At 50.0% G+C, this 21,132-nt stretch overlaps 1 protein-coding gene and 1 pseudogene across 1 annotated transcript in view; one reads left to right on the forward strand and one right to left on the reverse strand.

Moving 5' to 3' along the window:
- Nucleotides 1-21,132, forward strand: part of cpx (synaptic transmission protein complexin) — a 291,580-nt gene that overhangs the window by 25,717 nt on the left and 244,731 nt on the right.
- On the reverse strand, nt 5,006-5,595 carry LOC144101300 (uncharacterized; annotated as a pseudogene).

The following is a 21,132-nucleotide window of genomic DNA, read 5'->3' on the forward strand; positions in this document are numbered from 1 at the left end:
TTGTCCAACACAGTACGCTGAATTGCGGTCTCCACACTGCAGAAAACACTTCTTATGAGCTACAGTGAGTCACAATTCAAAATATCGCAGTTTACGAAGCGAGAATTTTGAAGATCTCGCCTCAACTATTACCTCTGTGAGGTGGTACAAAAAAAATTCACAGGCTGTCTCGTCGTCGAGAGTTTAAAAAGAAATTGTGGTTTTTGAGGAAAAAAAATGGCGCAGTAACTTTCTCACTTCAGAGTGGACAGCTCAACCGCGCCGTGAAGGAAGGGAAGGTGATAGTGAAAGAGGAAAGAGAGAAAGAGGTGCCGTAGTGGAGGGCTCCGGAATAATTTCGACCCCTGAGGATCTTTAACATGCACCGACATCGCACATTACACGGGCGATTTTTGCGTTTCGCTTTAATCGAAACGCGCCCGGCGCGGTCTCGAGAGTCGGTGTAAGCATGAAATACACTGCAGGTAAGGCGTACCGTAATCTAGGGCGGCCCTATAGATACTGATAGCCACACGTGAGTCTCGGGGAGCGTCCTCATCAGCCACTTTTCTTCCCTTAAGCTTTTCTTCACACTAGTGAGAGAGCGCCCGGATTTCTTTGTCACTTTTTACGTATGACGACCAACGCCTGCCACGTGTCGAAGAGGGGATGGTGCCACCACGTGCTGCACCGAATGCTGGGACATTCGCTGCGGCCGGGCGCCGCCGTCATCGCCTGCGCCGACCACCACGCCGAAGAACAACAAATTGGGGCTGGTTGCTGCCTGTGCTGATAAATGGCCCTAAACAACCTATGTTCTAGGGTCGCCCTCACTGTGCAGAGACGGAAACTCACGCGGCACTGTCGCCTCGCTTATCAAGTGCCACCAAGACTGCGTGTGCGCCTCTCGGGTTGCACGCAAGGACTTAGGCTCCTTTGCGCCGCGTGATAGCTTCGCCCACCACAGGACCACGACGACGTTGTTGTTGACGCATGCGCTGTTCCTGTGGCAGCGGGCTGAAAGCTTCGCCAAAGTTCGTTTAGGTTCGCCTCTGTGTTCTCCTCTGTTCTGGCTCCAAGGTCACCCGCGGCGTGCCGACGACAGGAGCTAAAATCATTTCTTGCTTAAAAATATAGGCAGTCTGAGTGAGGGCACGTTCGAGGAAGAAATTTGAATGGTTACTGCAATAATGGTGGTCTCTTGTACGTACAGTTGCCCTAGTAACCTCCACAGGGAACAGCTGCTCGCTGTGCCAGCCGAAGCGTGGCAGAGAAGGACCATGCGGCACCTGCTCTACGGAGTGACGATATCTGATGAACGTCGCTGAGCGCTTGCCGTGGGATTTTCGGATTGCGCGAGAAATGGGCCAGAGTTTGATGGGCCACAGCAACCATCGGAAATTATGTTTTTGGTAAAATAAAAAGTGATATGTCGATTACTAATAGTCAGCTAAAAAACCTCTGATTACAGCAAGGCGCGCCTAACTATAATAGTCAAAAAGTTAACTTTAAATTTAGTTAACTAATTTATTAGTTAACGCCATACACCAGTTTTCTGATGACCGCCAACACTGATATTACTGTGCCAGAAACGCCATAGCCGTACCTAAGAAAAGGCTTTTTTTAAAAATAAGTGGCGGACTTCTCCGAAACACCTGGTATGTCAGTGTGTCTACTTGATGGGCAGTCTCCATCGGATATCCGAAGCTTGATTTCGTGCAGTTAGTTTCACTCGGTGTGAAGCCTTTCCTGATCAGTGATCGTTGGTTTGGTTTGGTTGATGGGGGTTCAACGTCCCAAAGCGACTCAGGCTATGAGAGACGCCGTAGTGAAGGGCTCCGGAAATTTCGACCACCTGGGGTTGTTTAACGTGCACTGACATCGCACAGTACACGGGCCTCTAGAATTTCGCCTCCATCGAAATTGGACCGCCGCGGCCAGGATCGAACCCGCGTCTTTCGTGCCAGCAGCCGAGCGCCATAACCACTCAGCCACCGCGGCGGCTCTGATCAGTGATCTTTATCACCACTTGCAACAATCCTTCAGGGTTTCTTGATTGGCCATGCTGTTTACGGGAAAACTAAAAATGCCAACGCAGATACGCACGTGCCCCTACGCACATACCTCGTGACTCTTTCGCCTGACATGGCCGCAGCCTCAACCCCACGAGGCGTTCGGGCGGGTCGGTGAAGTGAACACGTCGGCGCTGCCCTCTCCGCAGTTTTTTTTTCTTTTCCGGGAGAAATAGTGGGGCGCGCCGAAGTGCTTCTTAAGCGTTCCTAAGCGCGCATAAAATCTGGCCCAGCTGGGCACCCTCGCCCGTTTGTCTTCGCACGGTGCCCCTCCAATCCATCGCAGCCGGAGCAAAAGTTCTGGCGCCCGGCACCTTTCCCCCCGCCGGCATTTTCAAGTATCGCCCGACAAAGGCAAACAGCCGCGCGCGCCTTCACCGGGGCCAAGTGGAGCGGCAGTGAGGGAGCTGAGTTGGCAGCGATGGGCGGGAAAGGCCGATCATATTTTCGCAGGCGAAGCAGGAATTCCCCGGGGAGGGGCCCTCTGACATTCGGGCCCGGAAGAAACAGAGCACTCCGGCGCAAGGAGAGAAAGAGGCGGCCCCGCGTTTTCTCGTTTCACACACAGAACGAAGCCGGCGTCGGGTATGCGGCCGACAGGGAAATACAATTCCAGGACGATTTCGCGTTCGGCCAACCGAACGTTGTGAGGAGCGGCTGGTGCGGCGCCCACTTTGAAAGTCTCGCCGCTCGGGTGCGCAGAGGAGCCGGCCCGACGCGACGCCGGGCTGGCGCAAGTCAGCGTCTGGCCCCGCGACCCGGCGTCGCTGTCACACGGGTGGCCCCGCCGCCGCCTTTGCTCGCCCGGCCGAGCGGCTCGGCGAGTGACTCATTATGCACTTTTTATCCGGGATTTCCGGCGGCAGAGTGAAAGCGTTCAGACCTGCCCGGAATGCACCGCTGCTGCACGCGCGAAAATGGATAGCGTTTACTATAGGGAGAAATGCTGTCTTATACGAGTTTATCCTCACTGCCTGGTTTGGCTTCAAGCTTGAAATACAAGCGCCTACCTCGTGTGCGGATAAATATTCTTTCAGGAGAAGCGCCGTACCCCAAAGTCCCGTCGTTTTTTTTTTTTTTTTTCTCTCGAGTAGTGTAGTCTATTGTAGCCTCGTTCCTGGCGGCTCTGTGAAAAACAACGATTGCGGAAGACGGTCTCAAGGTGTGTTCCAAAAAAAAAATGTACTCAAAATGGCAGTTTACGAGCGAGAAAAGAGAGTTCCACACGAACGACACTGCCGTTTCTGCTTGGGGTAAGAGAGAGAGGAGAGACTTTAATGCATACAGGAGAGGCCGGCATGGTTGTTTGCATAGCATGCTACTCTAGGCTTGGGTTAAGGACAGTGCGTACGGAATACTGTCATACTTGCTGATACTGGCACACATATCGGGCGACCGAGGTTAGCCCCTAAAGCTATTAAGTTGGCAAGACGAGTATAGTTCATGTCTCCTGATTAATGCTAAGCGCATACTAAGCGTGCCATTATGCCTAATGTGACCATATTCTATGGAACCCAAAGTGGGACGGGAGGGGGGGGGGGGGGCGGGGGGGGGGGGGGGGGCGGGGTAGGCAGGCAGGTAGGTAGGCACGAAGAGAGCATTCAATCATACATTTTTATTTCAAACATGCAAAAGCCATTTTCGTTTTTCTAAATAAACCTGTGCGAAAAGTTTCTCCTTCTGTAATACTTCTGGTTAGAATGTATTTTCTTTAGCAAATGTTCCTTTTTGCAAAGATGCGCAAAGTATTGCTCGCAACGTCATGCTTATATTTATTCAGCACAAAGCATGGATTTTAATGTCGCCACTTTAAGCTGCGTCTTCTCTGCGGTCCATATCTTGTTCATGAGAGAAAACACCCTCTCTACCGGTGTATTTGTACCTGGCAGGCACATGCAATATTCCAGCACGGTCATCAAGTTCTCACAAGGCACATTATTTTTCTCGAAGTGCCCGAGAATCTCTACCCAGCGTTCCCCAACAGATACTTTCTGCGCCTTCCATTCCTTAATTTTTTCAGCGGTCACATAATGTGAAACATTATTGATTTCATCAAACATGGCATTCTCATCAACAGTGACATTATTGAACTCTGAAGTTATGAGTTCTGCAGTTTTCTGCACGTCATCCCCAGCATGGGGATGACCCAAGCGAGACCCATAGAAGGCTTCTGACTTCATCAAACTGCTAGCACCATCGGTCGAGGTATGACGGGCAGGTTGCATAAAACTTCACCACAGTATCCACAACCTGTTCTCTTCGAACTTGTCTCTGTTCTTGGAGCTTTGTTTCCCTTTAGCGCACACTTGATGGCGGAAATGATTGCTCAAATCTTTCTCGCACTTTTGTCTGCAGCTGGATTAAGGCGCTGTAGACTTGCACAGCTGTCTTCGTGTCTCCTTCAATTTGGAGTACAGTAGCTTCAAATATAGCAGCTTGACTATGCAGAAAATAGAGCCAGAACTCTCCACATAGGTCTTCGAAAAAACGACTTGATATGAGACGGACACTTGTCTATCGACAAAAAATATGCCTTTAAAGCTGGATAGAGCTTTAGGACCCTCTCAACTGCTGGCATCAATGCCAACCACCTGGTCTTGCTATAGACCAGAAGGCGCTGCTACTCCACTGAGACAAAATCACAAAATTCTTTGAAAGAGTCCACCCTAACCGTGTAAATGTAAAAGTACGAGTAGAGTTTCCCAATCACGGCCTCAATATCCAATGGCAGGCAATCTGCAGCAGTCTGAACGGTGCTGTGCACTATGTGCGCAGCGCAGCCAATTGCAAGGATCTTGTGATCCATAGAATCTTGCAATCTCGAGAACACATTGTTCTTCGCGTTCCGCGCAGCACCATCAAAGTTGCAATTTGCGTTGTCGCACTGAAAGCAACCAGCTTTGGTGTAACTTGGTTGGCTTCGAGTGCGTCCATTATATATTGGCGCACCCCAGCTAAGTCTCACCTGGCAAGGTGTCAATCTTAAGGAGCTTCGTTTGCACTCCTGCAGCAGCGGTGAAATAGCACACCATTATCGGGAGCACCTTCAAATTCTTGTTGTTGGAAGCATCACAGAACACTGAGATAAATTTAGCCTCCTGCAGGTCAGTCTTCAATTCTTCGTCTGCAGACGGAGCAAGCACGTTCAAAGCTATCTCTTCTGCCTTTGTGCGAGCGCAGGAAAATTTTTCGGTGAACAATTTCTGCAGAAGCTTTGAAGTGCAGTCCATTGATCGGAAGCTATGGTTGTGAGCGATCGTGTGGATAGCGAATACACCCTCTGATGCAGCAAGTTGGAGCTCCTTTTACCCGGCACGTTCCTATCTGAAAACCGGGTTACTGCACTGGAACTAGCAGCAGCCGACACACTTTGCTTGTGCTTGACAGAGCTGATGTGTTTTACTATATCCGAACGTCCACCGTGAGCGACTGAAAAGTCTTCCCCACATGCATCACAGCGCACATCCGCCTCTGACTTAGTTTTCTTGATGAACGGGTACTCTTTTCCCAGCTGTTCCGTGATTTTGCTCTTGCATTTCGGCATTGTCACCGGCAAGACGACGAAACAAGCCAAAAACCCAAAAAACAATGCTGACAAAGGCACTACGAGGCGCCGTCAACAAATCGGGACATTTGAATTTTATAATTTTATTATGGCTCCGGCTCGCTGGACAACGCAGGGCTCCGAGCCAGCACAGAGGCAAGCCTTGCCCGGCCTATCCAGTATCCAGCCAGCCATGCAAGCAGACGCGAGTAAAGTGTTCTAAAAGGCTGTAACGCGAGTTTGTGGAGGCCACGGTAAGGTGAAACGTTGGTCAGGTGGTGCTGCCGTACTGTGATGGATAGAGCGGATAAAGCCGCTAGTGATGGAGACAAGGTGTCTTTCTAGGCCGTTCCGAAAACATGCGATTTGGAAAGCAGAAAAAGGAAAATAACTTGCTCGCGTTGCTCGCACCGGCATGTTTCAAAGGAGATGATCTTGAGAGCTAATTATCAACCAAAGCTTCGTTCGGGAAAGCCAAAGCGGGACAAAACGCCGTCCCACAAGGACCTCGGTGGGACACCAGGACTATGACTGCAAAAGCGGGACTGTCCGGCCTATATCGGGACGTCTGGTCACTTTAATTATGCCTCTGCATTAGCCGGACCGATGAGTGCAGGCTCGCTGCAAAGAAGCGAAAGGTCGAGACCCGATGCCGTGAATAAGGCTGGCGGTGTCGGATGCGGCGTGTTCCACTGACGCGGTGCGTTGTGGTGCTCTGGCGCCACGCATGCACTTCCTATAGATTCGCTCATGTTTGGCCTGCGGCGCGATCACGCAACACACGTCGGAAAGAACACTTGCCGTATTTTTTTTATTTTGCACCAGCCACGTCCGCGTCGCTTCTCGTAAAAAACGAGTGCCTAACAAACGTCCTCCATCATACGTAAGGCAATGCGCGTAGAACACTGGAGCGTTCCACTCCGTGATCTGCTTAGAATCGATTTCAGTTCTTTGCATGCACGCAGTTAAGTCCGTACTGAAACGACTAAGTCGCAGAGCATTCGTCTCATACGCGCCCTTGATAGGCAGCAGCCCCTTCGGCAACTTCTGTCTGTGCACTGAGGTTTGTTTTCCCACATGGGCGAGGGTTCACCGGTCAAGTCAAGAGGAAACTTCTTACTCAGTTGTTCAGCATACACGTTGATACTGTTATCAAAACAAAGAATTGATAACATGGACTGTACTTAGGAAACCGTCGTAAATTGAGGGCCTTACAGCGAGGAATGAAACGTGCCTGTAGTGGCAGGCGTTCTGTCTGGAGAGTTTTAATACGCTTGACATCCATCCCGACAGCTCACTCTCCCAGCTCTACACCTTTATTGCTGACTCATTTGCGCTTTTTGCCCCTTTTAACGCTACGTTTTTAAGACTACAGCTAAAGTCGTGCGCTCTTTAGCTCAGCTTTCTTACTGCGTAATCAAGTGATAACTTCCGGCCGGTCTTTAAGATTCAGCCCCTATGAGAAATGGCAGTAAGCAGCAGCAAGCACGACGAGTCCTTGGAACGAGATACGCCGTAGACCGAACTGGAAAAGTCCCGGCTAGGCGTAGTCGGCGCTCGGCAAGATACAAGGTCTATGGAAGCAACAATGGCCACGGGATCGAAGGCGAAGAACGCATGCAGTGCCGAGCAAAAAGCCAGGCGCGGGGGGAATCAAAGCGGGACAGAACAAAAGCCGGTCACAATGGCAGCGCGAAAGTAGCTCGGCGAGAAAAGAACTCAACTCGACAAGATCGAAGCTCGAAGTTAATGAAGCTCGGAGAAATCGAAAAGCACCACGGGACCGTTTCCGTGCGCACTCGCTGGCTGATGAACCTTGGCGCGGCGGCGCACTGTGGCGGCGCGAGGGCTGCTCTCTCGGGCGGCACTTGGCGCCTCCAAGGTGCTCGCGAGGAGTTATTCCGGGACTGGCCGCCTGCGCCCATACATCGCGTGACGAGCGCTGCTTTTCCGTGCGGCACCTGCCGACGAGCGCAGCTTCGCCGGACCACGTGGACACGCCTTTGTTTTATTAACTGGCCGCACACGCAACCCGTTGGTCGGCTGGCCCCGAAGCGAGCCAGTCGCTCACCGCCCCGCCGCCGCCGTCGCCCCCTCTTTCATTCGTGCCAGCGTTGACAAAAATGTTTACTCTGGCCTGCCGGATGTGTAGGCCGTCGTGATGAAGGGAGCCACGTCCAGTGCGGGAGCGTCGGAGGTGATTTTGTATACCTCCACAGAAGCGGGTTCCAGAGGCCACACGACATCAATCACTCGATGCGGGACTCGTCGCATAGCGGCGTGTTTACTGCCCGTGTCAAGTCGAAAGCGGTGCGCATTAACTGGGGCTTCGCTGGCGGTGAACGGTCAGTGTAGCCCGCTCGGATTCATTCTCTCGGTCCCCGCCTCCTTTCTCCTGTGCAGATGTCGCGTCAGTAAAAGTAGACGCTGGCTTGACTACTGCCTCCACCTTTACGCAGCAAAGGCGATAGAAAGAATGTGTCTCTGCTCCAAGTGGAAGGCAACAGTTTCTAAGCTTTAACGAGATCTGCATCTCATTAACGGCACCGCGTATTTTTACCCGAGGAACCCTCCTGCACACAGGATTTGAATCTAAATTAATAGGCGTCGCTTAAAAGAAAGCAAAATAGCTATAGTGTCTGTAAACTCGTGTTCCGAGTCAATCAAGCTAGATTAATTTTATCCTATTAACGTTTCACCGAAACAGAGCCTTTTGTTAAAAGCAAGAAGAGCGAAACGGGACGTGCCACTGGCGTCTTGCAGTACCGGCCTTCGCACGGTGAGTGAAATAACATTGGAGGCAGGAAAGTAATAATTTTGGAGGCAGGAATCAGTCTTGAAAACTGTTAGTAAGAAAGGCCAGCACTAACAACACTAAAAAACAGGTTGCTGCTTGGATTTCGGTCCTTTTTTTCAGTTCTGGATGAACAGAAGGGACTGAAAAGAAACTCCCATGGCGCCCCCACGCGAGGTCTTTGGCGACGACGTGCTCAACGTCCTCAACCCAACCACGATGGCGCGTAATACGTATTTGTTAAATAGAATGCGAATTTATCGGCTGAAAAGAACACATTTTTTGCGCCGAAGAAACGTGGAGATAGCTACGAGGGTCCCAACTATTCGACTTGGGTAAATAAATTATGCGCTGATGATTGAGCTTATAGCGTTTTCAATTAAGTCATGGCCATTGCCTTTTTGGGCGGAAAATTATGCTCTGGCAACGGTGTTCTGCATGGAATTTAAAATGAAAGTCTGCAGCTCAGCCTGTGTATGGCTATCATTTTCCGAACAGCCAATCCTTTCTCTCAAAGATTTTTTGACCAGAATTTCGCCTGCCATGCTTGATACCTCATTAGCCGTCTTCATTTCCTCTGCAATGTTATGGAGCCTGAGGGCGCGCCTGAGGAGCTCCTATTTTGTACTGCGGGGTGAGAACGTTGACGTCCCTTGGCATTGTCGCCTAAGATAAGTGTTTGAATGCCACTGCATGTTCCTACGTGCGACCACATACAGAGCGCAGTCTTTCTTGTCTTGGAAATTTCGGCCATGTAAGGACAGGGTATTCTGGCTTGTTTTATTTTTTTCTGGACAACGCTACATTTCTGGTCACTAATTTAAGCCCTGTAGCGTCACGCCTCCGCGGTGGCGCAGTGGGTATGGTGCTCGGCTGCTGACCCGAAAGACGCGGGTTCGATCCGGGCCGTCGAATTTCGATGGAGGCGAAAAGCTAGATCTCAGTGGTTAGGGCGCTCGACTACTGATCCGGAGTTCCCGGGTTCGAACCCGACCGCTAAGGCGCCCGTGTGCTGTGCGATGTCAGTGCACGTTAAAGATCCCCAGGCTGTCGAAATTATTCCGGAGCCCTCCACTACGGCACCTCTCTATTCCTTTCTTCTTTCACTCCCTCCTTTACCCTTCCCTTACGGCGCGGTTCAGGTGTCCAACGATATATGAGACAGATACTGGGCCATTTCCTTTCCCCCCAAAAAACAATTATTAAGCTAGATCCCCGTGTACTGTGCGATGTCAGTGCACGCTCAAGAACCCCAGGTGGCCGAAATTTTCCAGAGCCCTACACTACGGCGTCCCTCATAAACTGAGTCGCTTTGGGACGTTAAACCCCATAAAACCAAACAAAACCAAATCAACTGTAGCGTCATGTTAATGTAAGAAAGAATCTCAGAAATGCTTGAGCCAGCCTTGTTTCATGTCAGCGTTCTCTTCGTGTGTCTCTTACGTTACGCTGTTTGGTCTCCATTGGAATGCGCCAAGCAACTCTGAAGTTTTTCGTTCCCATTAAGGAATTTCTATAATACAATGGGAGGAATTGTTTCGTTCAAAAGAGGAAGACTGTATGTTAGCAATATCTAATTTGTAGTCCGCAGGAGCTCGAACTTATTCACTTTGACAACGGGGTATTGAAGTCTAACGTTGCTCATAAATTTTTCATTTCAGTGTTCTGTGAAAGCCATTAAGCGAGAGATGTAGTGCTGCCCACGCGTTAGAGCGAGGCTTAGGCGCGCAGGCTATCGACCCCAACTTGTCTGCTTCAATTCCCATCAGAGGGCGCCGTATTTTTATCCGATCGCCCTGTCGCAGCATGCTTGTGTCGCAGCGCACCGCGCGACGCCTAAAATTGTGTTCTATATGCCTAGAGAGCTAAAAAGTGCTGAAATGATGGAGCCGGCAGATCAAGTCTTTACACGCGATCCCTATTGTTCGGCGGCGATAGAGCGCACGTGGAGGTTTGACCGTCTGTTGCAGCTCGCACGTGCTTTATTTTTCTAATCAACGGGAAAGCAGGGCCTATCATTTCGAGCGTCGGGTATCGCTCACAAATCTGCTCTAATGAGCCGCGGATCCGGCAGAGAAATTCGTGTTCATTAGGAAGTCATGGAGAATGGGATTCCTACCGGGGGTTTATTACTGCCTCATATTTTGTACTGGGGAGGCTGGTGCTAAAACAAGAGTTTGATTTATTTACAAAACTCCACTAGGCATTCTAACTCGGTAGACTAATGCAACGTCCTCGGCTCAAAACCTCCGTATATTATTTCCAGTCTTGTACGAGGCGCTCATTTGGGGAGCTAAATTCTAGGCTCGCCCTTCGTAATACATGCACTGAAAAGCTACAGAGCTGTCACAATATGTGGCTTTCGCAGCCTTAATGACCATAATGTTTCTCAGCCTAGTTTGCGCTTATGGAACGAATTCGTTATCGCGCAAGACTTCGTTAGCGGCGTCCTTTTTGGCCTGGTTCAATATTTCTGTCCACTTTGTAGTCACATAGGACAGACGTGGGCTTCAGTTTCTAAAGTGCTCTAACTGTTCCTATTCGGCCTACAAGAATGGCTCATGTAAACTTGACGTGTTGCAAAAAGGGGACCCATGCAGCGTCCGGATTACACGGTAAAATTCCAAATGTTAATAAATATACAAACCAGAAACGATTACAATTTCTTCTTCAACTCGTATGGGTGAAGAATCATGGTGTATGAATCGCTGGCTGGTTCCGCGTGGCGATTAGGCGCCATTGCCCATGTGTTCAGGGCGTTTCAGTTATTTACTTTGAGCTCGTGATGATCCTCGCTAAAGCCTGGCCCACAGTTCGCGGCCTGGATTGAGCGAGAAAAAAAATATGCGCGGAAAATTGACGTAGGGCTTGGCATCTCCGGAAAGAACAACCGGATATACTCAACGTGCAACAAAAGAACAAAAGCGAGAGATAAAAACGAACGCTTTAGTGGACGGAAACATAGATAAAACACAGTGAGAGGGAGAAAAGGGAAGAAAACTGAGGTGCGGCGACCATTATTAAAATCACGTGCACATTGTTTTTTGCGCCTGACGGGTGCGTACACGTGTGCAGTCGTGCCAGTTGATTTCTTCATGCCTGTGCCGTCACAGCAACGGGCCCGTCCTGGTGCGGCGTCCCTGCAGACGTCGTGCAGCGTTTCTCAGGTCCCTGGTGAAAGCCCTCGTAAATGCAATGTTGCGCCTATAGGCGTGCAAGTTGTGTGTACAGTACCGGCTGTTAACGCCATGTGCCGGCAGTGGCACTACCACTGTTGTGTCCGCTGATGTAAAAGGTGTTCAAGTCATCCTTTACAACGTGCTGTCCGATAATTTGGGAGCATCGACATCAGCTGCTGCACGGTCTAGTTCACGTACCGCATCAGATCAAATGCCCGCTTCATTTATGACTAAAAATAGCGCACCACGGAACGAACTAGAGATGGGAACTTGAAAATTTGCTATGATAGGATAAATTCTGCGATAGTTCGGGATCGAGTAGTCATTTTCTTGTTTATGCGATTCGTCATTTTAAGTGGCAGACCTACTTCAAGATGTCGGTGGGCACTGGGTGAGACAGAAAGGCCGCAAAAAACAGTATCCAGTCAGTCCCAAACAGGTGGACCTATCGTTAATCAGGGCAACGTAGATTGGCCCAATACAGCAGTTCAGGCCAGAGTAGCAGTTTATTAAAATGACGAATTAAAATGATGACCACATATATCAATAGCCTATAGAAGGAACGGCGCTTGCAGCAGTCGCTCTGTAGTTGTGACCTCGAAAGTTTCGGTATTCATTAAGCGGTCGCAAAATAAGCGCACTTCAGGGCATAGAGATGGCTTCAAACGTTTGCGTGGGAAGCGCCCTTCGCTCACGGAGAAAGAAAAAAAGAACAAGAGTTCTGAATGCGATTTTCAACCATAAAAATTTCCCCAGGTGTGTGCACTTACGAAGCCCCGCCACCGCAGTGCCCGAAATCGGCGACCCACTTTCGAGGTTTCACTGTGGCTCACCTCACGTTCACACCTGCGCTTGCCCGCAGTTTGAATTAAACACGGTCCGTGCGCTCCGCTTGAATCATTCATGGGATGCGATGGTTGGGAGAGCGGCGGCGGCAGCAGATAGCGCGGAGCCGCCAGAGCCGTGTCAAAACAAAACGAAGCGCAGCTCTCCTCCGGACGTGGCGCGTGGATGCCGACTGCCTCAGAGAAGCGCGTTCCCGCCGCGGGTAATTACCGCATTTGTAACATTCGCAGCGACTTGGCGAGAGGCCGCGCGTGCGGCTTTGCAGCGACCGGCCGATGCGCACTTGCGCGCGTGCGGCGGGCATCTTTGAGCCCGCCGGGCGGCCGGCTCGCGAATACGAAAGGGCGCGCATAATGGGGGCGCAACTTAATTACGGGCCGTACGCGAACGGCAACTACTTACCTCGCCCTGGCCCGACGTTCGGCACGTGTGTGGTTGCGGCCGCGCTCCATAAATATGCGCCTCACACTTCGTGTTATTTCAGTGCCTCGTACGAGGTTCATTTCGGAATGGCTGGGCGGCCTCCGGTTTCGCGCCCGAAGAACGGTTAGTTTCTCGCTCTTCCACACGAACGAGGCGCTTCGAAATGCCAGCGCGAAACAACTAAGCGCCGAGAAATGTAGCATTTGTGCGCCAAACCTAAGAAGGCGGCCCCGGGGTTTACTCGAAAGTTGCCTCCAGTTAACATTTTCGCCCTTCGCTTCTCTGTTCCCGCTGAGCGGACCTTTGTGGAGCCGCGGAGTGTTATCGAAATGCAGTTACTCGGACGCGAAGTGGGTCAGAGCCTGGCCCCCTCGAGATCTCAAGGTCAGGCGGATGGTGCCTGTCCGTACAGCGAAGATAAATAGGGGCAGCAGTACCTTCCGAGTTTCTGAGCAATATGCTCGTTGTATGCGGTGCAGGCGCCCCCTAATTTCTAATTAAGCTCCTGGCCTATTGTGCCGCTGGCCATAAGAAAAATGAATAGCTTAGTGAGTTGGCAACACATTTTGGTAAACAGCGCAACGCGATTGTTATTTTTTAAGGGCAAAACGCTTGCATTGGCGCTTCTTGGAACTTCTTCCCTTCGCGCTCTTTTTAAGAGCGTGAGGCCGCTGGCCACAATGAGCCTGCTTCTTTCGGCCGTTGGGGGTTGTTTATAAGCTGCCGACACGCAGCGCGAAGCTCCGCCCAAAACCAATGCTAGAAAAGTAAAAACGCGATTTTGAGGACAGAAACGCGTTGTCCTGCTCTAAACCACGCTCTATTACACTCTGTGGCCAAATAACTATCATTTTTCTAACCTTCCACCAAAAGGCTAGGCGCACCAAGGAGTCCTGCGAGGACTTGCGGCTCAGGGCATCACTTTACGCGCGCCACGTCCCGGTGCGGCTGGCGCTAGAAACGTAATTAATGAGGCCAAGTTAGGTGACAGCCGGGCTATTTTTCATCCCTTGCGTGTCTTCGGGCTCGTTCAGCGCCCCTCGGTAATTTATACGAGCCCTGGTTTAAAATTATTATTTTTTGGTTCACACTTCGCGAAATGACACCCCCCCCCCCCCCCCCCCCCCCCAGCAGCCGCAATACATCCTGTCGAGTTTCGTTTCTGGGCTAGCTCTGACACGAGCCTCGAGACGTAAATGCGATAGAAACCCGCCACCAAATCTCGCAAATTTTACGAATTTACTGGCCTCGCTCAAAGCCAGCAAAATTCTCCACACATATGCGACAGGCGAGTGGCAGAAAGCCATTTGGCTTGATTTATTGGCCGGTCATAGGATTGCGTTTAACCCTCGGAAAGGATAAACTCGAAAAGCCCGTGAAGTGTGCACACAGTCGCGAGCAACTTTTATCCTTGCAGAATGCGCAAAAGATGTATTAACTGCAACGCTGGAAGCACGCATTAACTCTGTCGAGTTGAGATTTTGCTGAAGAAACGACAGGAGGTGCGAAGAAAACGTTGGCTCGAGTCAAACCCACCTCAGCTACTTCTTATTCTCTTGTCCGTGTTTTTTGTCGGCTGGTGTTCGAACTCAGCCACACGCCAGCCATTCGAGATCTCTGCTCTTCTGGGTGAACTGGAGCCAACGTACAGCAACGTGTTTTATAGGACGCGTGAGTGTACCGCTTTTCTATGTGCCGTTAAATATAATTCGGGACAATTATTACTCGCTCTGGAAAATATATCTATCTCTTACGCCTTAACATTAAGAAAAAATAAGCGTACTGTTCTGGGGCTGCCATGCAGAGTGACCGGCTAACATATATCAAGCCCATGAAGCAAATAAAAGAACGGCACTTAGACCAAACTCTACACGACAGTTCACCTGGACTTGGGTCTTTAGAGGAACACGGCACTGTTGTCCAACAGTTATTTCCTTCTTGTCGCGCGCTGCAGTCATTGAAATGACACATATATAAACCGACAGCGTATGCTGAGGCCTCGCAGAGAGCTCTCTGCCAAGCACAGAAACACCATAACGATGGCCGTCGGTTTGATGTCAAAAATTATGGACTTTCATTTTAACAACAAGCTCTGTCACTTCAATTACTTTATCACAGAAACCTTGGTTCCTGAGGATGTCACGCAGCTTACATGCATTCTCTACAAAACAACTGCACACAGGGCGGACGTCAGGATCACAATTCCTGACTGCCCTTCGAGACCATCAGATCGCATGCAAGCCAAGAAGAAACAGCACATCATATGGAATCAGCTCCTTGTTAACAACCAGAAACCGAATGCCGCTGGGTGTGAGCGGAAGGTCTTTTTTTCAGGGTACGTTGCAGGACATCCCAGAAGAATGCAGCATCCCAGATATCGAGAAATACATGGTCGAAACTCTCTGGTTTTCTACATCGGAGGCAATTAGTCCTCCATGAGAGAAACACGCCTCTCTCTTGTAGCCAAGTTTTGATAGGCAACGTGAGAACATTTTAACTCCCACTGGGACTATCATTTTCTTAGCCCGTTTTAGGATATCTTATGTGTATTCTGGCCTCCGCTGCACAGGGACCTGCACATTGGTTCTGAAAACATGATGTCTACAATGTCCTGATTCAACTTCTTGCGTTTCACATTGCTGAGGTACTCCACTGAAAATCAAGCTGCCATAAATCTGTAAGCACTAACGACTTCTTGCAAGTACCCGTTAATAGCCTATCTAAGGCAGTCTTTAGAAGAAACGATTAGGTTTGGAAGTGCTGCAGAAATGTTCGAAGAAAACCGACGCGTTGGTGTCTGAGAAACAAGAGCCTGTACACCAATTGTTTCACAATGAGATTAGGTAGCGCCAGGACTCCACCAGCAAAAGGCCTGAAAAGGTTGTCACGCCATGTTCTCTCATAGGTCAATTGCCACACAGAAGTCGCAAACACTCGGAGAATTTTCCTTACGTTCGCTCGATTAAAAAACAAAACCTGCAGGATGTGCCACAATTTGACAAATAAGAACACAGTGCAAAGGTTCCAAAAGAGAACTGTTTACTGGCCAAACACAGTGTTCGTCATTGGTTGAGAATGACCATGGCTCTTGGCCGCTTTGTATTCAAACATGACCCCGAATTTTCTAAATAGCATGAAGGCATCGTGAACTGGCAGCCCATAGCGTTGCAGAATTATGGCTGCATAGTGGCGCTCATTCGAGAACTTGTCGCATGGGGGAATGTAAGAGCAGACAACTCTGCCCAGCTAGCAAAGCTGCAAATAACGCCGCGTTACCGCGACAGTACATGTTATTTGGACTTTTTAGTCACTAATCGCAACATTACGTGTATTCTGTATTTCAATACATGGCATATCTTTTCTTCATGTCAAATGTGTCGCATCAACGCTAGGGTTGCGATCTAACTCGCTGCTCAGAAACACGTTATTACACAAAACCAGTGATTAAGGAGTGCAGTGCTCATTGCCCGCACTGAAGAAAGAAAAGAAGCCTGTGAAAAGCTTTAGAATAAAATAACGTAGACATATTCTTTTGCTGCAAATTTGTCTGTGCTGAAGACGTGAATCTGGCACTAGAGCGCACAAAGATGAACAATCAATTAAATTTCGTAACTGCGGAATTGCGGAGAAACTGCTGTTCGGGCGCGAGGAGTAAGTAGCCTGGTTGTTGCAAACAAAACCGTTCGGAAACCCAATTACCAACTCTTGGCAGATACTACGTGAGAGCTACGCAATCCGTAGCATCCTTCAAGCCTGAAGGGACATCTCAGTTTTCGCGGTATTGGTTCGTTCCCAGAAAACACAGCCGAGCAGCAGAACCGCGAGAACTTTGCTCGCAGGTTCCCAAGTCACAGCGTAGCCGTTGGCTGAACCCACGTTTCCATGCTCTGCCTCCTTCAAGCAGCGATGCCTTTTAAATATGTTTCCATACAGAGTAGCAAACTTTACGATAATACTTTTTTGGAAATACTATTGTAGAATAGCGGGTGTCCCAGATAAATGTAACCATGGTTTTAAATAAAACGCTCTAGGCGAGTGAAACCAAATGAGTGCTGTTAAGATCGCGTGGCGTGGGGTATATTTTTTCTACAAAGTTAATTAACTGGTACAGTGTCAATCCAAAAGTTGTAGATCGCCTTGAAAAGCAGCTAGCTGAAGAGTTTACACCAAGGTACCATTTATGCACACCGAAAGCCCCGTCGGGGACAGCGCTCCGGAGAAAAGCGGATTCTGTTCTCTGAGGCGCTCTCGGGACGCCGAAGTATTGCCGCTGTCACGTGATAGCTTTTTTATTTCGAAGGCTTTCCTTCAAACCCCGTAAATAAAAAATCGTATATGGCAGTTTGGTGGAAACATTTCAGCCGGCTGTTTACCACGACGTCCAGCAAATTCTGCATGAACGCGTTATTCCCGACACCGATACCTTGGAACTTAGATAATTAGTCTCTATTTATTAAGCTTTCAGAACGATTAAAACATTGCTGACTAGGCCATCTGACTCTCAGCAGCACTCAACTCGCTTCACTCGCCTATGACACTACGTCTTGTTTTAAAATCTTCGTTACTTTCAGCTGAGGCACACGGTATGTCGAGGTTACCTTGAAAGCATGAAAAGACGAAATACTGCATTCTCACTACAACCTGGCTTACGTACTACGCCGGCTGCCAGTTGCAAGGAGCGCATGAATGCTGGAACTGCTACATGTTTCAGTGTGCTACCTACTGAAGTTACGCCATTTTACCGTCCGATATTAAATACTGCGCTTTGTCGCACCATTCTTTGCGCAAGATACGCTAGTTACGCAGACCTTGTGAATGTCCGGCAGGCATTTGGAATGTGCGCGTTTTTATGGCGGCCTAAAAGCCATATCGAGTCAAATCGCATCTCGTTTCGGCAAACGCGCAGTGTCGCTTAGTAATACCGAGCGTTAATCGGCACGTCGCTGCAATTTCGAAACTGCTCAGGAAACATGGAGTGTCGTGGCCAGTAATAGTATGGCTAGTCGCAATAAACGACTTCGCTTTCTTTGCGCAGGAGCCGTATTTTCTAACGATCCATCTCAGTTTCCATTCATTTGGTCATCTTCGTTCGGCCGCTGTTCCTGTGACGTAAGCCATGGGACAAAACGCCGCGCTCGTCGTGCCAGAAATACTCGCCATAATGCCAATTACTGGCATGAATGCCTCTCGCGCCCATGTCACGCTGGCAGAGCGGCGCCGACGCCAAAGAAAGACTCTGCACGTATGACCATTTGTTTGACGCGTCTGACGATCTTTATCAGCACTAATTGAGTCTCGGCAAAGAAACCTGGAGTCAGTTGTGCTACGATTGACGCGTTGTGTGGCTCAGCCGTACTGGTTGTGGTGCGGCAGTATGCAGTACAGGGTGGCTAGCGGTGGCATCGCGACCGTACAGGCTGTGTCTGTGAATGGCCATCCGCTTCCGCACCTGCTGCTACTTTCTTCACAATTGACGCCACGGCCTGATGCAGTGGAAAATGATATCGATCGTTAGAAAATGTGGCTCTTATCTCCTTTCTTTTGTGGCTCTTTTGCCTAAGATTTAGGTTAGCTGCCTTGTATACATATCTCTGTAAGCCCGCGCCTTCTATTTAAGCGGCTTTCATTTACGAAATAAACCATTGCGTTGCTCGCTTCCTCACTACCAGCGAACGCATGCGACGGGACTACACGCCCCCCCCCCCCCCCCCCCGGTCCATTCCACTCTGCATGGGCTGAACAGAAAGGCAGGGTCCACTTTAGATTAGAGCTGACGGAATGCCAGCATGGCATACGCGACCGACGCAGAGCCGGGGTGCCGCTTGGCTATGGCCGGCGTAGCCGTCCGCGTGGGAGCTGCTGAAGCCCGATGAAGCAGTGCACTTCGGGCCTCGCTCAAGTCGCCTTACCAGCGCAACCACTCAGAAAAGCCCCCTCCGGATCTGCGCGAGTCCGTGGGTGCGCTCCAGTCCACGCCAAAATGGCTGTCAGAGACATGTACCGCGTAATCTTTTACACCCGCTAAGAACCGACGGGTCCCACCCGGCAAGGAACGGCCTGTATCATTGCGCAGGGATTGGCAATCTGCCGCCGGCGGTTGATTTTTTTCCCCTCCTCCTTTTTCGGCTCGGTGGTCGGAAATCTAACGCGACCATGCTGTTGGTCTCCCGGCGGAGGCATTTCCTCGTTGCGCCTCCGCGTGCACCGGTGCGCGTTCCGCTGCGCTCCCCCTGGCGGGATTCGATCGCGCTGCAACTCATTAAGGAGGCCGCGGAGTTCTGAGGTCGGCTCCTCCGTTTCCTTTTCGTTTCTTTTTTTTTTCTATACCGAAATCGCGCGTTCTTCCGACGTGCTTATCTGGCTTCCTGCCCACTTTTCCCCCGCTCTACAGCCGCCGAGATGGTTCTGTGAATTCGAAGCCGCCTAGGTTTAGAAGTCTGCGCGATTTTATTCCGTTCTTTTCGACATTAACATGTTCTCCTGCCTGCGATCTATTCTTCTCGCAGCTGACTGCAATGCGGCTTCTGGTCGATGCTTTCGAAACCAATGCGGTCGCTTGGTGCCAACGCAGGCGCGCGAGTACTGCCTCTCTTTTTATTTCCAGAAGTACGATTAACTATTTTACCGGACCGCTACGCCCCACACAGGCTTCGCTGTCTAAAGCTCAGCCTTTTACTTCTGACGACTGCTACAACCAACTATTTATTGCGAAAGAATATTGTACGCCGGAAGGAAACGCATCACTCTAGAGAAGGCAGGAGAAAGCAGAGAAATCAGGTTCCTCAATGGGCCCAACTTGGGTCAGAACTTCAGACTCTTGTTACGGACGTTCCAATGTGCTTGTTTCGTTGGGTTGTTAAAAACGATGGACAAAGGGCAGCATCCGGACTGTCGCTAGGAAACTCTTCTCATTAGGGAGTTTTCGAGCTCAAACTGACTCTAGACTCTTCCTGCTTCCTGCCGACGGATACTGGCATCTCCTTCCGCTTGTACACCTTTTGTCGGGCGATCGCAGGAGGATTATAAAGCCACACTTGTCCTTAGCACCTCATTATCGGGGGGGGGGGGGGGGGGTAAAGTGCTCTTTACTGCTTTCTAGGTACACGGTGCTATGCGTGTTGCCATGATGCTCCAGTTAGTGCAACAATGCAGAAGGCCGAATTCTGCTGTATCTAGTATAATGCCTCCATTTCTTGTTTTTTTATTAGCGTTGGTGATGTTGCTTGCGCAATGCAGTCATTGGTACATGTGCAAAAGTACTGCACGGATTGTCTCAGCCTCTGCTAGGTAGCGGAAACTTTGTCTGGCCTGCCATGGGCCGAGAAGGCCAGCGTGCTCACAAACCTCACAAAGTACCTCAGCCACTGCGCGCTTTCCATTCGTGCATCGCATGGGCAAAAAACGCGCTCCGCGATCTTCTATGACTTATCCTATCTTCCCAGTTTGTACAACCCCTTGTGACGCCTTTAACGGAATCACGCTTTCGAAGAAGTTATGCCAGAGCTGCTATTAACTTGCAGTCCGCATGTCGCGTCTTCTCAGCCTTGCTGGCGTGTAGGCAGACTCGGGTGCCACCGCGGAGTGGCTGTATTTTTAAATTCATGTTTCTACTAACCTCAGAGAAAGTGTGCGGACGGCAGAAGCGATTAAATATGATGGGGGGTCACGATCTGTTCTCAGAAACTCACGCATGTGGGAACAGCCATTGACTCCGTAAATTCATCTAGCTTATCTGTGAGTTGCTTATCTTTGAGGTACATAAATTATTCCCCCAAAATTTAACTTTTCTAGAAAAGTTCTGGCGTTAAAAAGCGCGCGTCATGTAACCGCTCGAAGGGACAAATACTACGAAATGCATTATTTCTATATCATATATCATACCGCGTCGGAGAACCTGTTTTCCAGTCGGAGGTAAAGTTAACTTTGGTTTCTATTTCATGAGGCGCGGCCTGGGAGTTGGCGATTAATCATAGCGGGTGCCTTATGCTTCAGGTTTCTTTTTTTTTACCTCTTATGAGCTACTTTAGCACCAAGCTGCAAAGAAGAATCGGTCTCGTAGAGCGAGGCACTTTAAATATGAGCCCGCTCAGAGTAGCTCTCGTTTGTTCGCTGCCACTCGCATTCTCGTCCGCCGCTATTCGTTACGTTTCTCTGCCCGCACCCGCGTGCCTGGGCGCCTGAAATAATCTGGTGGCTCCGTCAGAAACAGCTCGGCCGCCGCTCTTCTGTCGTTATTTGCATGCTTTGTGTCAGTGCGCTCCCGGCGCTTCCCTTAAATGGGTCTGGAATCTAGGC

Source organism: Amblyomma americanum, chromosome 1 (genome assembly GCF_052857255.1).
Source record: "Amblyomma americanum isolate KBUSLIRL-KWMA chromosome 1, ASM5285725v1, whole genome shotgun sequence".
NCBI lineage: Eukaryota > Metazoa > Arthropoda > Arachnida > Ixodida > Ixodidae > Amblyomma > Amblyomma americanum.